The sequence below is a fragment of the Suricata suricatta genome, chromosome 8, assembly GCF_006229205.1.
Source record: "Suricata suricatta isolate VVHF042 chromosome 8, meerkat_22Aug2017_6uvM2_HiC, whole genome shotgun sequence".
Classification (NCBI taxonomy): Eukaryota; Metazoa; Chordata; class Mammalia; order Carnivora; family Herpestidae; genus Suricata; species Suricata suricatta.
This window is the reverse complement of record NC_043707.1, coordinates 61,851,875-61,865,708: the sequence shown is the minus strand read 5'-3', so window position 1 is coordinate 61,865,708 and position 13,834 is coordinate 61,851,875. Positions and strand designations below refer to the sequence as shown.

Sequence of the window (13,834 nt, the reverse complement as noted above, 5' to 3'; positions counted from 1 at the left end):
AGCTGCTGATTCCAGGATGAATGACACTGTATCTGAAGCTTGTTGTTTTCATTATTAGAAGATTTAGTCTTGAAATATATCCAAAAGAAAATCTGTGACTTCCGAATCACTCTAATTATGATACATAGTATAAGCTAATACAGACTACTTCAGCCTTGGATTATACACGAGCTGATCAGTAACGTAGTCTACTTTTTGTAAACGTTACTGAGATCTGTGAAGCACTCTCCAACATTCATCTACTTGAAAGAATTGATCAAAATGACAAAAATGAAATGAAATATCAAATGCTCATTTTAAAAAGCAAGGAATAGACATTTTCCTGTGCCTGTTTCCTGTGATTCTTTCAGGCTTCTATTTTCTCACGGGACAAGTATCATTTAGAGGGCAATCACCTATCCTTTCCATTGAAAATAACTTAGCTCTAGCAATGTTCTTTGATTTCAACACATACAATGGTCCTTTTTTTTATTACTTTTAGTGCAAAATTTATTCTGACAGGTACTGATAATGCACTTTGATAAATTACCTTAAAATATGCAATAGTAATTCATTATTGAACTTGGTAATATTATCTTAGCAAGTTAAAATGGGTTTTGAATAAAAGGAAAACCCAGAAAAACACAGACATATATTTAAAGTATGAAACAGCAGGCAAGTATATAATTTGTAATTAATATTTTTATATGTAAGAAAGTTGCTCTTTGCATTTTAACCTTTCAAATTCTTTTAAGATGGGATTTCTAATGTTATAACCTTTAGAAAGAACCTTTTCGCTTACGTTAATGTGTCTTGATTTGTCATCTTGTATTACTCTAAAAGTTATGCCTTTATGTGCTAAGATACAGCAATGAGGTAATTTCTGTTGATTGTTATTGTCTCTATTCAGAAAAACTAATAATTTTAACAAAAAATCTTTGATTTGGTTTGTTCTCTTTCAGAACAGTAATTTCTTCATTAAACATAAATATTAAAAAAGCACTATATGGAATACTCTACAGGGCATACTGTGCATTATGAATAGTAAAATCTAGAGACTTAGCTGTACAAATTCTAACTCATGAAAATGGAGATCTGCCCCTGCCCATGCAATGTTCATGAAATATTTATAACCGCTGCTTTGGCATTATGAAGGCAGTCGCATCTTTGTGACTTTCATTTTTAAGTTATGAATTTCCATGGGACTTAGCCTAGAAATGACAGTAACTCTAGATGATATGAATTGCATGTCCTTTGTGAAAGCTCTTTTTAAGATAGAATTTGACAATAATTTAAAGATCACTTGGATTGCATAATACATGGAAAGTAGCCTGATAAGAATTACTGAAACAAATACAAAATATTATTTGGTTCCAATAGAGCAAGCAGTAATACTCTGATATAGGCTTCTAAGTGGCTTTCAGTACTATTGACCACCATGTCTTTATAATTTACTCTGAGCATCTGTCATACTTCTTTTCTTGTTCATTCTCACTAGTTGAACACTTTAAGTGAATAAGTGAATGTCTTGTATACACTGTTTAATAATTTGGAATTTGTTCAAAGTTTTTCAGGTTTTTTTTAAACATATGATCTGTTGGTACCATTATACTTAAATAATCTGTCTCTATTTTGAAATGCCATTATTTGACCTTCCTATACTTCTATAACCAAAGTTCACGGTGTTGAGATATGACTTTTTCTTGTGTTCAGACTCAGCCAAGCCAGTTGCCAAGTAATCTCCATACCCAACTAAAACACAATTTGATTACCTGGGAATTTAAAAAAACAATTTCTACCTTATATTATTGTGAAAATTAATGACTGTTCAGTAAGTCACCAAGTTTTTGCTTGACAGACAGGGAATGTTCTAATAAAACTAGATGTGTGGTGAGGGTAAATTACATGATAAAATAAATCTGTATACTTTGGGGAATTAAAGAAAACACTGCAACTACTCACACTTTCCTGGTTTCCACACACTTTTGATATTAAATGTTTGAGATCTAAAAGCAATTAATAGTGTTTCTGCATCTTGATCTTCTCATTTTCTAGTGATAGCATCAAATGGTGTTGTGATTAAAGCCAATTAAAAAAAATCTTATTGAAATGCATAAATTTTAGATAATTTCCTTTTTTCATTTTTAATGTTTTTATTTATTTTTGAGAGAGAGAGAGAGAGAGAGACAGCATGAGCAGGGGAGGGTCACAGAAAGAGGGAGACACAGAATCTGAAGCAGGCTCCAGGCTCTGAGCTGTCAGCACAGAGCCTGATGTGGGACTCGAACCCATAAACCACAAGATCATGACCTGAGCTGAAGTCAGACACTTAAGTGAGCCACCAGGCGCCCCAATTTTAGACAATTTCTAATGCTCTCTATCCAAATCTTCAGGAGAGGTAATATACCAAGGCATTATTATCTCAGACAATTTGAGACTCTATCATTATCCATACCAACACAAAGTAAAAAAAATCAAATAATTCTGGACTGCTTTTCTACTTTTAGGCACAAAACATTGCAGACACTCAAAAAATAGTTGAGTCAATGAAAGAAGGATTAATAAAATCTGTGTATTTTCCATTGATTTCTTTATATAGCCATCAGAATATAGACTATGTCTAGGTTTAAGAAAAACCTGAGTACATTTTATGATAGATAATATCTAAAAGTGTGAGGTCCAAGACTTGTTTGCAAATCTGGGATAGTACTGAAGAAAAATAATGGATAATGATGGAAAAAAAAGAACAGCTTAACTTTTAAAACTGTCTGATCCATAAAAAGTCTGCCTAGATCTTTAGAACTTTAGTGGTTCTTCCTATTAGTATTAATAATGCCTATCCCTGACCACAATTTGCAATCTCTCCCACAGCAACTTTGTGTGTGTGTGTGTGTGTGTGTGTGTGTGTGTGCATACTTCCTTACCACCTGTTAACACCTTTGTTATTCATGTGATCACAAAGAAATCTCTGAGGCAACAGAATGAGTTTTCCTGTGACGGAGTTGTGTGGTAAGAGAAGCAAGGAATCACTGAAGCCCTTATAACAGTAAGTGATGAGCCTGGGGAAGCACATGGTGGTCTTGATGGTACAGCATGAAGCCAGAAGGTACCAGACTAAACCTTAAAGTGCTGAAAAGAGAAAGAAGGCAAGCTAGAGAAAATTTGGTCTCTTTGACAACTTTAATGGGGAGGAGCCCTGTGTCTGCCTGCAATTAATACACTCTGGAATAGATCCTTATGAAAACCAAACAACATCTGCAACTGGAAAATGTTGCACTGAGTAGATTGTTTACTGCAGTTGTTGCTAGCCATCTAAAACTGCTTTCAACGCTTAATTTTCTTTTCTTTTAAACTTTTTAAAAGTTTATTTATTTTGAGAGGGAGAGCATGCTTGCACACATTTGTGTGAGTGGGGGAGGGGCAGGGTGAGAGGGAGAGAGAGAATCCCAAGCAGGCTCAGTACTGTCAGCAGAGCATCTCAAGTGGGGCTCAATGTGGGTCTTTATCTCACGAACTGTGAGATCATGATCTGAGCCGAATTCAAGAGTCGGGCGCTTAACCAACTGAATCACCCTGGCGACCCTAGAGCTTAATTTTCTATCTGGGCCATAAGATAGCAATTTCTAATTCTTGTGACTTTAAAGCTTAATTTTTTTAAAGCTTACTTTTCTATCTGGGCTGTAAGATAATACTTTTTAATCTAATAACTAGCATGTCTCTAGTTAAATATAAAAAGAGTTCTATAAATGATATACCCTGCTGTGTTTGAGACCCCTAAGATGACCTCTCCATTGTAGGACAGGCATTTCCACCAATTTCCTAGGGCATCAAATCTCATTGGTTTCATGCCCTGTACAAAAGAACAAGCATTAGAGAATGAGATTGTGAGAATTTCTTGATAAGCTAAATTACAAGTGAAATTTTTGACTTTAAGAAACATTTCTCTCCAATTTACCTGGTAATTTTAACTCTGTGCAATTCTTGTCAAAATGGCTTTCTTAGAAGGTGGTGCTTCAATGAATTCACTGAAAAATTTTACCAGTTATAAATGCTTTCCACTAAGGAACTCCTAAGTATTAATTCACATGAATGCCAGGAAGTAGCAAGCATCTTTATTATGTCCACTTCTCTGACAGAGAGAACTAGGGCCCAGAAGATCAATCTGAGTATATGTTTCACCTTCTTAATTTTCTTTCCCATTATCATGTCCTAAACCATCATCTTCTTTAGCAAGATTGCTCCCTAAAGTGAAATTCAGCCATCAATTGTAAACCAGAACTATAAAAGGCTTCTACTTCATTTACACTTATAAGACTAAATGTAGCTTTGGAGTAATAGGCAAACGTGATGTATTTATCCTTCTATGTCAATAAAATAGAACAGAAAGAGTTAACTACTCCAGTTAGAATTAATACTAAGTGCAAAGATTGTGTGCTGGAATGGGATGTTTTAATTTTTTTTATGTTTTTTATTTATTTTTGAGCGACAGAGACAGTGCAAGCAGGGGAGGGTCAGAGAGAGAGGGAGGTACAGAATCTGAAAGCAGGCTCCAGGCTCTGAGCTAGCTGTCAGCACAGAGCCTGACGCGGGGCTCGAACCCATGAACTGTGAGATCATGACCTGAGCCGAAGTTGGATGCTCAACTGACTGAGCCACCCAGGTGTCCCTGGAATGGGATGTTTTAAATAAATGCATGGTTTAGTATGCATTCTTCTTGAATTAGTTTGCTTGACATAAGAATTCTAACAAGGATACAATCACCTTGGAAAATCATTTTCTGGTTTCCTAAAAAAGGCAAGCATGCCCATACCAATCCACCCACTAATTTCCACTCTTAATTATATATCCAAGAAACATGAAAACAGATCCACACAAAGATTTGCACATGACCGTTCAGAGCAACTCTTTCAAAAAAAAAACCCTCCAAGTTGGTAACAACTCAAATATTCATTAAAATATTAATGAATAAACAAATAGTAATATATCCACACATTAGAATATTATTCAGTAATAAAAAGAAATGAATCTACTGAACCTTGCAACACCTTGGAATTAATTTTTTTTAAAAAAACCATGTTCACTTAGAGAAGTACACAAGAGTTTAAATGCTGTATGCACACATTTCTAAGAAATAACACACACCAACACACACACACACACACACACACACACACACACACACACACACACCCCAACTATGCTAATAGGAAACAGAGCAATGGTTGCTGGGATTGAGGTTGGCGCGCAGGAGAGGGATTAAGTGGGAAGAGGCATAAGAAAATTTTTGATGGTGATAGAAACTTCCTATAACTTGATTTCGTAATGTTTACACAGGTGTAGACATTTGCTGAAACATATCAAACCCTACACCTAAATGTGTTCTTTTCATTATAGGTAAATTATACATCCACAAAGTTCTTTTTTTTTTTAAGTTTTTGTTTTAACATTTATTTATTTTTGGGAGACAGAGCATGAGTAGGGGAGGGGCAGAGAGAGAGGGAGACACAGAATCCGAAGCAGGCTCCAGGCTCTGAGCTGTCAGCACAGAGCCTGATGTGGGGCTCGAACCCACAAACCATGAGATCATGACCTGAGCCAAAGTCGGATGCCTAACTGACTGAGTCACCCATCACCACCCACAGATTTCTCATAAAATAATAATAATGAAAAAAAAACAATTCTAGGAGTGCCTACCTGGGTGGCTCAGTCAGTGAAACGTCGAACTTCAGCTCAGGTCATGATCTCATGGTTCATGACTTCAAGCCCCATGTTGAGTTCTGTGCTGACAGCTCAGAGCCTGAAGCCTGCTTCGGATTCTGTCTCCTTCTCTCTCTGCCCCTTCCCCACTCACACTGTCTGTCTGTCTGTCTCTCTCTTTCTCTCTCTCTCTTTCAAAAATAAACATTAAAAAAATCTAAGGGCATTTACATATAAATTTATAAAATAAAAGCTGGTGGCATTCTAGGCAATGTGGGTTCTACTTTTTCAACAAATGTTCATTGACCACAGGCATTGAACTGGTTTGTTCTGGAGACTAAGATGAATGGAACATAGAAGGCAGTCTAGTAGGAAGTAAAAGGCAGACATAAAAATGAAAAACATGCTATACAATACAGAGTTTGGCACATAGTAGCCTCTCAACAAATATTGTTGAATCCATAGAGCTCACACTGCATAAATTAATACTGACTTTCTTATTGCTATTTCCTGAGAAGAAAATGGAATATAAATTTATTGGGTCCAGGATAACCTAATAAACAACTGTTTTAGGCATTATGCCTCATGTTAGACAATGGCGATCCAAAAATGTATAATATACTATCTAATATACTATACTAATATACTATTCCTCTTCTTAAACACAAACAAAAAAATTACTTCATAATCCAGGGGGGAAATACATATAACAAACAAATAATGTGAATATAAAATGTGGTAAGTACATATATAGGCACTGTATGTGTGCATAAAATATTTTATATGTTATATATATTCTTTCTCTTCCATTTGTGCCTGAGCTGAAGATGACATAGAACTGCTTGTGTGTTCTCTCCTCCCCAGACATGTATAGCCCTCTCCATTCTGTTTCACACTTCAGGCCTCTATTTCTTGCTGTCTCTTTACACAGAATATTTCACCTTCATCCCTTGGATAAACACCCCAGGGCAACCTCCATGACCAATCCTCCAATCCTACCTCAGTACAGGACACATGAGTAAATGACTCCCTTTTAAATACTTTCGTAACATTCTTTACTTCTTCATTTATCACAGTATTTAATCATCATTGATTTATGTTTTTTTTTCTAATATACTATTAGTCTTTTAAGGGATATATCCTATTCTTGTATTATGATCCCTTAATATAGAGTCTGAGACACTAAAGACAATAAACCCTATGTATAATTAAAATTTGAAGAATTAGGGGCACCCAGGTGGCCTCCAACTCTTGATTTTGTCTCAGGTCAGGATCTCATGATTTATGAGATGGAGCTCTGTGCTGACAGTGCAGAGCCTGCTTGGGGTCCCATGAATGTTGAGATCATGAACTGAGCAGAAATCAAGAGTCAGATGCTTAACCAGCTGAGCTACTGAGGTGCCTTTCTTTTATTCCTTTAAATGCCATTTCCTGTGACAGGGTTTATGCTGTTTCTCTTCCTTTCAGATAGCTTTTCCTTTGTGTCCCATTCCTTTGATGATCCTAGAATCAGAGTATCTATTACCACACACTTAGTCTCAGAAAACTTGAATTTTTAGCAAATGGCCACGAATAGTCATGTACTGCTTAGATTAATTCCTGGCTGCAAAATATTCTTTGAGTCCTTCTTTTTATCCTCTCTGATGACCCTCTGATTCTCTGGCTACCTCTCCACCAGCTCACTTCTTTACTCACAGTTGGTAGTGCTAATGGTGGATATCAGCTCTTAACACTTTCCAAATTTCAAATATCCCCCTCCACAATTTGCCCCCATTGGATCAGATTCAGATTTCCTAGGATTATTTTGATCTAATAATCCAAATTGGAAACCCACCACATTATCTCACTGTGGTAATGAAGCTGGAGATGTACTTGCCCAAAAAAATGGGTCAGTGAACATCTGCCCACAGTTCCATGTGCTATTCTAGCGGTGAGTGTCTTAGGGAGACCCTTCCTCACAATACTACTGCTATCTTATCTCATATCTCTATTCCAGGAATCCCATATTATACCAAAATACCAAAAAAGGAGAGGAGGAGAAGGACAAGGGGAAGAGGGAAGAAGATGGGGAGGAGGAGAAGAGGTGGACAAAGGTGAAGAAGAGCTCAGATTAAGGGGTTAACTCTTTGAATTACTGAATATTCATATAACCTTTCACCAAAACTGATGTGTGGAAATGCTCAAGTGACTTAACTAGGATCTGAAGTGTTCTCACCAAATACATGCAGAAGTAGGCAGTTGTGGCAAACACAGATACACCATTCAGATCCTCTTCAGGAAAATATTCAAGACCAGTTGCCAACAGTATAGTGAGCTGAAATCCTCTAACTGCTTACACCTTCAGGTCAGCTTCAGGTTTTAAGCTGAGGTTAGGCTCCTCTTCAGGAGTCCCCAGCCAGTGGACAGCAAAGTTGTGGTACAAAGGACTCAGCCATATCTATCCAATGCAAGATTCCTCTAAAGGCAATCTTTGCACTTAAGCTCTCCAATGGGCTACTAAAGATTTTTCTCATACCTCCATTGAGGTTTGGTTGCTCACCTTACCCGAACCTACTTCCACCCCTTTCTTTTCATAGGGCATCGTTCCTTTATACGCCTTTTATACTCCTAACTCAATCTCTGATCCCTGGAGGCCTCAACTGATAAACTCCCTGCTTGGATTTGGATGTCTCCCTGTGATAGGACTAGGCTATATTCTGAGGAAGTGGAAGAAGAAAATGTAATTGACCAAATACCCCAGGGTATCTCATTGAGAGAAACTCAAGAAAACTAAGCTGAATCCAAATAAATTCTTAACTCTAGTTTTCCTGGATGGTCTTTTAAAGAGTCAAGGCTAATCCAGCCAACGATGGCTGAGATATGCTTCCAAGTAAAAAAAAAAAAAAAAAAAAAGGGACCTGATACCAAGAAGCAGGGCTAATTTTTTTCTTAGAAAAAGATTGCTTTAAAGGACATCATAGGGGATAATGATGGGTGTCCTCTGTCTAGAGACAGTTCAGAATATTCTTAAAGATTAGTTCAAACATCTACTTTCTGAACCTGCTGAGTCACCACATCATTGGAAATGACTGTGTAGAAGTCCATGGATAAAGGAGATTATACCTTGTGTCTGAAAGCCAGGTCTACGCATCAAGGCAGTATGACCAGGGAAATCAGTGTATAGAGTAGTCCGTACCCCAATCCCATATCTCCTGTTGATAAAGCCAATTAATGACAACCCACTTAATAACACCATAAAGAGGTCATCTGGATACTTCTTCCAGGTGTGCTGTCTCCAACACCCTATTCCAAAGTCTGCTTCTGTTTTCATAATCCATTCTGTTCGCCTGAATTATTGCATTTCTGTATTTTATCCCCTGCCCACTTCTTTCTGGATTAGACCCCTTTCAGTCTTGAAAGCTGCCTGAATTGACATGCAGTTTCCCTGTTTGGATCCATACTTGATCCAGAACTTGATCACTTATAGGATTCACAATGATTCTCCTTTGCTTCTGCTGGATATTTCCATCTCATTGTCTTTTGTATTAGCTTTTATCATCCTCTTTTTCTTCCAAATCAAGATTGACACTTCCAAATCAAGGCTCCATTTGTCTATCTTCACAGGCACACAAATGCTTTTTGAGAACCATACATTGGCCATAGTACACAGAACTTAAGATACTTTAAAATCTTCTTTATTAAAGATTATTTACTAAAAATCCTTAAAATATTTTTGAAAATAGCTTTTTCTTTTTAGAATTATTTATACTGAGCCCCCCCCAAAAGACCTTGATCTTTCCTTATATCTGAGTTGCTATTTATCTGTGAATTCAAAGGCCTGTATTATCCATCATGCAAAAAGTGATCATAGTTTGTTTATTAATGAGGTTATACAGTGTAACCTGGAAAATCTCAATATATGGAGAAATAGGCTATGCACATGCTTTGCTTATACCACCAGTAGGGGTTCAAAACTGTGGACCAGCTGAGCCAAACTGAAACTCAGCAGGCTTCCCAATCACTGCTCAGAACACACTAAAAAGACTTCGGTGGGTAATGAAGTGCAGGCAGTTGCCTCCACTACTGTGTATGGATTCATTTTAGATAAGGGCAAGTGAGTATTTAAGTGTATAATAAGGAGTTTTTATTCTTTGCAGACTTCAGGCAGCTTGTCATTTGTTTTCTTAATGCAAAGCATTAGTGTAAACAGTGTAACAATTGATATTGTATACATCTGTTGGTCTATTCACTCAGCCTATGTTTTCCAGTGCTACAGTTAGAAAACAACCACAAGCACAAAACTTCACTATCTTTATAATCCCATATTGGTGTGAATGATTAACTGACACAGGGAGGAGGCTAGTGTAAAACAGCCTTCTGCCCTGAAGCACCCACAATGCTGATACATTTAGGATGAAGAGAGTCTAGGGAAGTCATGCTTCTGTCCTGGGAACTTTATGAAATCTAAGCAAGAAGGAATTACTGCTGAGGCAATTTTAAATAATGTAGCGGAGAAAACCTCAATCCCTTGGCAATGAATGGCTTCAGCTAAGGGGAACTCATCCATAACAAGTTGGTACAGTACCTTAAGGGATTTCTTCCTACGGCTGCTGTAAGAGCTGGAAAGAAATATCTAGGCCTTGTTTGTTTTCCCAGCTCTGTGGACTAATTTCCCTCTTTGAGCTGAAAAGGATTTGGAGATAACCAAAAGTGGGGTGACTTCATTGAAAAGATTTGTGTGAAAATGGGGGGTGAGGAAGATATTAAATATGACCTTTTGCAAGTGTGACATTTACAAACTCGATACAAAATTCAGGGAGGCTAGATTTTACCCCAAATTTTGAGAATCTGAACCTAACTTAATCATTACCAATTTATCAATTTATAAGAGTACATGGCTTATAAGAGTATATATCATAAGATGTGTGTGTGTGTGCATGTGCACGCACGTGTGTGTGTAAGTGTGTGTATATTCTCTATTTTAAAGTCGTTTTGGTGTTGAGAAAAGGAGCCATGCCAAGGTTCCCGCCATCGTCAGGGGGTTTCAACAAGTGTACACGGAGATATAAGAAAGTAGGTAAAATATTTTTGGTAGGGGATGAGCCAATCTACCAGGGTCTGGGATGCCTTTCATTCTCTTGTAGCATACACAGTAGCTCTGGTGAGTCACCAGAGAAGCCGGTGACAAACAGCAGTTCTTACTTTCTTATTGTTCCTTTAAGAGTTGCTGTCTATTGCTTTAAGGATTAGAAACTCCTTAGTACTAATAAATCTGCTCTTACTCTCAGCATTTTTCCATTTCTACCTCTATGCACATTCTCATTTTTTACATGTTGCCTTTTTTGGTCCTCCAATTCAATTTTTCTAACACTTACTATAGAATCTATATGTTTCAAAATGAAGTCCACAGAAGAGAAGATGCAATACAAACAGAACAATTCTTTATTTATTTTTTGTTTTTTGGCTATCCTTTCTGTATCACGCCCTTTTATTTTGTGGGAAATCCCCACTGTATGAAGGATTGGTGGACACAGAAGCTGTGCCCACTTCGTAATCCACTGAAGAGAGTTTTCCTCTCTTTATTCTTTGGCAACCAAAAACAAGTAAGTGAACTAGGCATGGCCAAATGAAGCTCCAGGCAAAATTTTTAATCTCACAATCAGAAAAGGGGTTAAGGTTTACTTGTGGTGGCACATGGTAGTGTCTCCTGACAGTCTACAATAACGGCAGTAGTGGGAGATACCAGCACTGGTAGAAGCTGCATTTAAGCTGGACAATTCTTGCTGCTCATTCTCTGTACCCCTTTCATTCCTGCCCCTTTTCTAAGCCTATATTTCTGCCTTTCTTGATTATGTAAGACATCTTTTAGCTGCGGATAAATCATCTTTTCACTTCTGACAGCCAGAATGTCTCTATGCTTGTATTAAGAATGCTAAATTAGGGGCGTCTGGATGGCTCAGTCAATTAAGCATCCTACTCTTGATTTCGGCTCTTGATTGATCTCAGAGTTCATGGGTTTGAGCTCCATGATGGGCTTACACTGACAGTGCAAAACTTGCTTGGGATTCTTTCTCTCCTTCTCTCTGTCCCTCCTCTGCTCATGTACTCTCTCTCACTCTCACTCTTGCTCTCTCTCTCTCTCTCTCCCTCTCTTCCTCCCTCTCTCAAAATAAGTAAACAAAAACAAACAAACAAAAAAGAGTGTTAAATTATACAGTTAGCCACTATCCACTATAGAGTGACCTTATTGCCCGAGTTATATCATCACAATTCCTGACATCTGTTGACCTCTTTTTATTTAGTCTAGGTGGCCATTTTATTTGGCTCAGGATACAGTATCTGGTCTAATGAATTGTGGTAAAGGTAGTCAGAACACACACTTTTGTGGCACTTGTAAACAATATATTGCCCCTGGCCATCTTCCTTTAGAAAGGTATGGCAAGCCCTTCACATCATGGATCATATAGGAAGAAAATGTCAATTTTTATTTAGTACCTAAGAATTAACTTGAAACTTTTCATGAAATGTGGAAATTACAAAAGAATAAGGCAGCAATTTTGTCCTCAAAGAACTTACAATCAAGTTATAACCACTTAGGGCATTAAAATTTGTCAGATTGAATAGAATATATAAACAACTTTAGGATTACAATATATCTCTACTCCTCTATAAATCATTTAGCCTTTGAATATGTCACAATGAGCAAGCGCTCATATAATTCAAGAGACTCTTGCAGAAAGAAGTGATACATATCACACAGGTCCTGGAAAGCTTGATTTGAAATGTATTAAGAGTAGCTATGATTTCTTAAAAGATGGATGTGTAAACAGAGGATGATAATATAGCCCATAAGGAAAAATACCTTGAGGCACTGAAATTAAATTAAAATATGATCTCCCTTTCACTCTGAATACCTGCATGATTACCAATTTGACAAGGATCTTTCATTTATCCCAACTCAACTTTACAAAAGTGCCTGAAGCCTACACTGTTGATAAAACAGCTGATGAAGCTTGCTTGGGGGGGAAATCTTCAAACTGCTTGATATACAAAATCACATTAGTACTAAAAACAGATGGGCGTTTACTTTTGCAATATTCAACAAATGTAAAGTACCCAAAGGACTGCTAAATTTAGATAGTTTAAGATTTTGCCCTTTTATTTTTTCACTTAAAAAAAAGCCTACTGCAGTGAGCTTTCCTGGGTTATGTAATTAACAACTAGAGGCAGCAGCACCTAATTAGGTGTTTAGATGGTTGGGCAAAAGCAGAGTCCAACATTACAAAGATGACGTCACTCCTACATTTTCAGCTGCTAATATTCCCAGATTTTAACATGCAACACAAACGTGATAACACAAATGTGACATACTTATCCCTGATAAGTAGGGATTTGCAGGACTAGCAAAAGCTACTGAATTTGGACCAATGTCTTTTATTGAACAGTTGCAATCATCCTTTAACTAAACATGAAGAAGGCTTTATAAACAGTTTCTTTTCTCCTTCCTTCCTTCCTTCCTTTCCTTCCTTCCTTCCTTCTTTTCTTTTCTTTCTTTCTTTCTTTCTTTCTTTCTTTCTTTCTTTCTTTCTTTCTTTCTTTCCTCTTTTCTTCCTTCCTTCCTTTCTTTCTCTCTTTCTTAGAGAGAGTGTAAGCAGGGGAGAGAAGCAGAGTAGGGGGTGGGGAGAAAGAGAGAGAGAGAGAGAGAGAGAGAGAGAGAGAGAGAGAGAGAGAGAGAATCATAAAGAGGCTCCATGCTTAGTGCAGAGACTGACCCAGGACTCAATCCCACAGTCCTGGGATCATGACTTGAGCCAAAATCAAGAGTCAGATGCTCAACTGACTGAGCTGTTCAGGCACCCCTGAATAGTTTCAGTATGGTACAAGAAGCAGGCATAAAACAACCTTAAACAACTTTCTTGACCTAAAGTGTGTACAAAGTGAAGGGGAACTTAATGGTGAAGTGATTACTTTTATTTACTTCTAAAATGTGTGTGTGTGTGTGTGTGTGTGTGTGTGTAGGAAGGGGGAGACAACAGTGAAGGTGATTGTAGCCTGAATCTTGAAGGATTCTCAAAATGGCACAGGCTGGAGTAAGGTCTGTGAAACAACATATGAATGAGGACTCTAAATAATGGGAATGCATGGCATGATGAGAATAGAAAAAAAACATGACCTATGA

General features: G+C 37.4%; 1 protein-coding gene across 1 annotated transcript in view; it reads right to left on the bottom strand.

Moving 5' to 3' along the window:
- Positions 1-13,834, bottom strand: part of DPYD (dihydropyrimidine dehydrogenase) — an 806,753-nt gene that overhangs the window by 219,128 nt on the left and 573,791 nt on the right. The gene's annotated exons all lie outside the window — the stretch shown is intronic.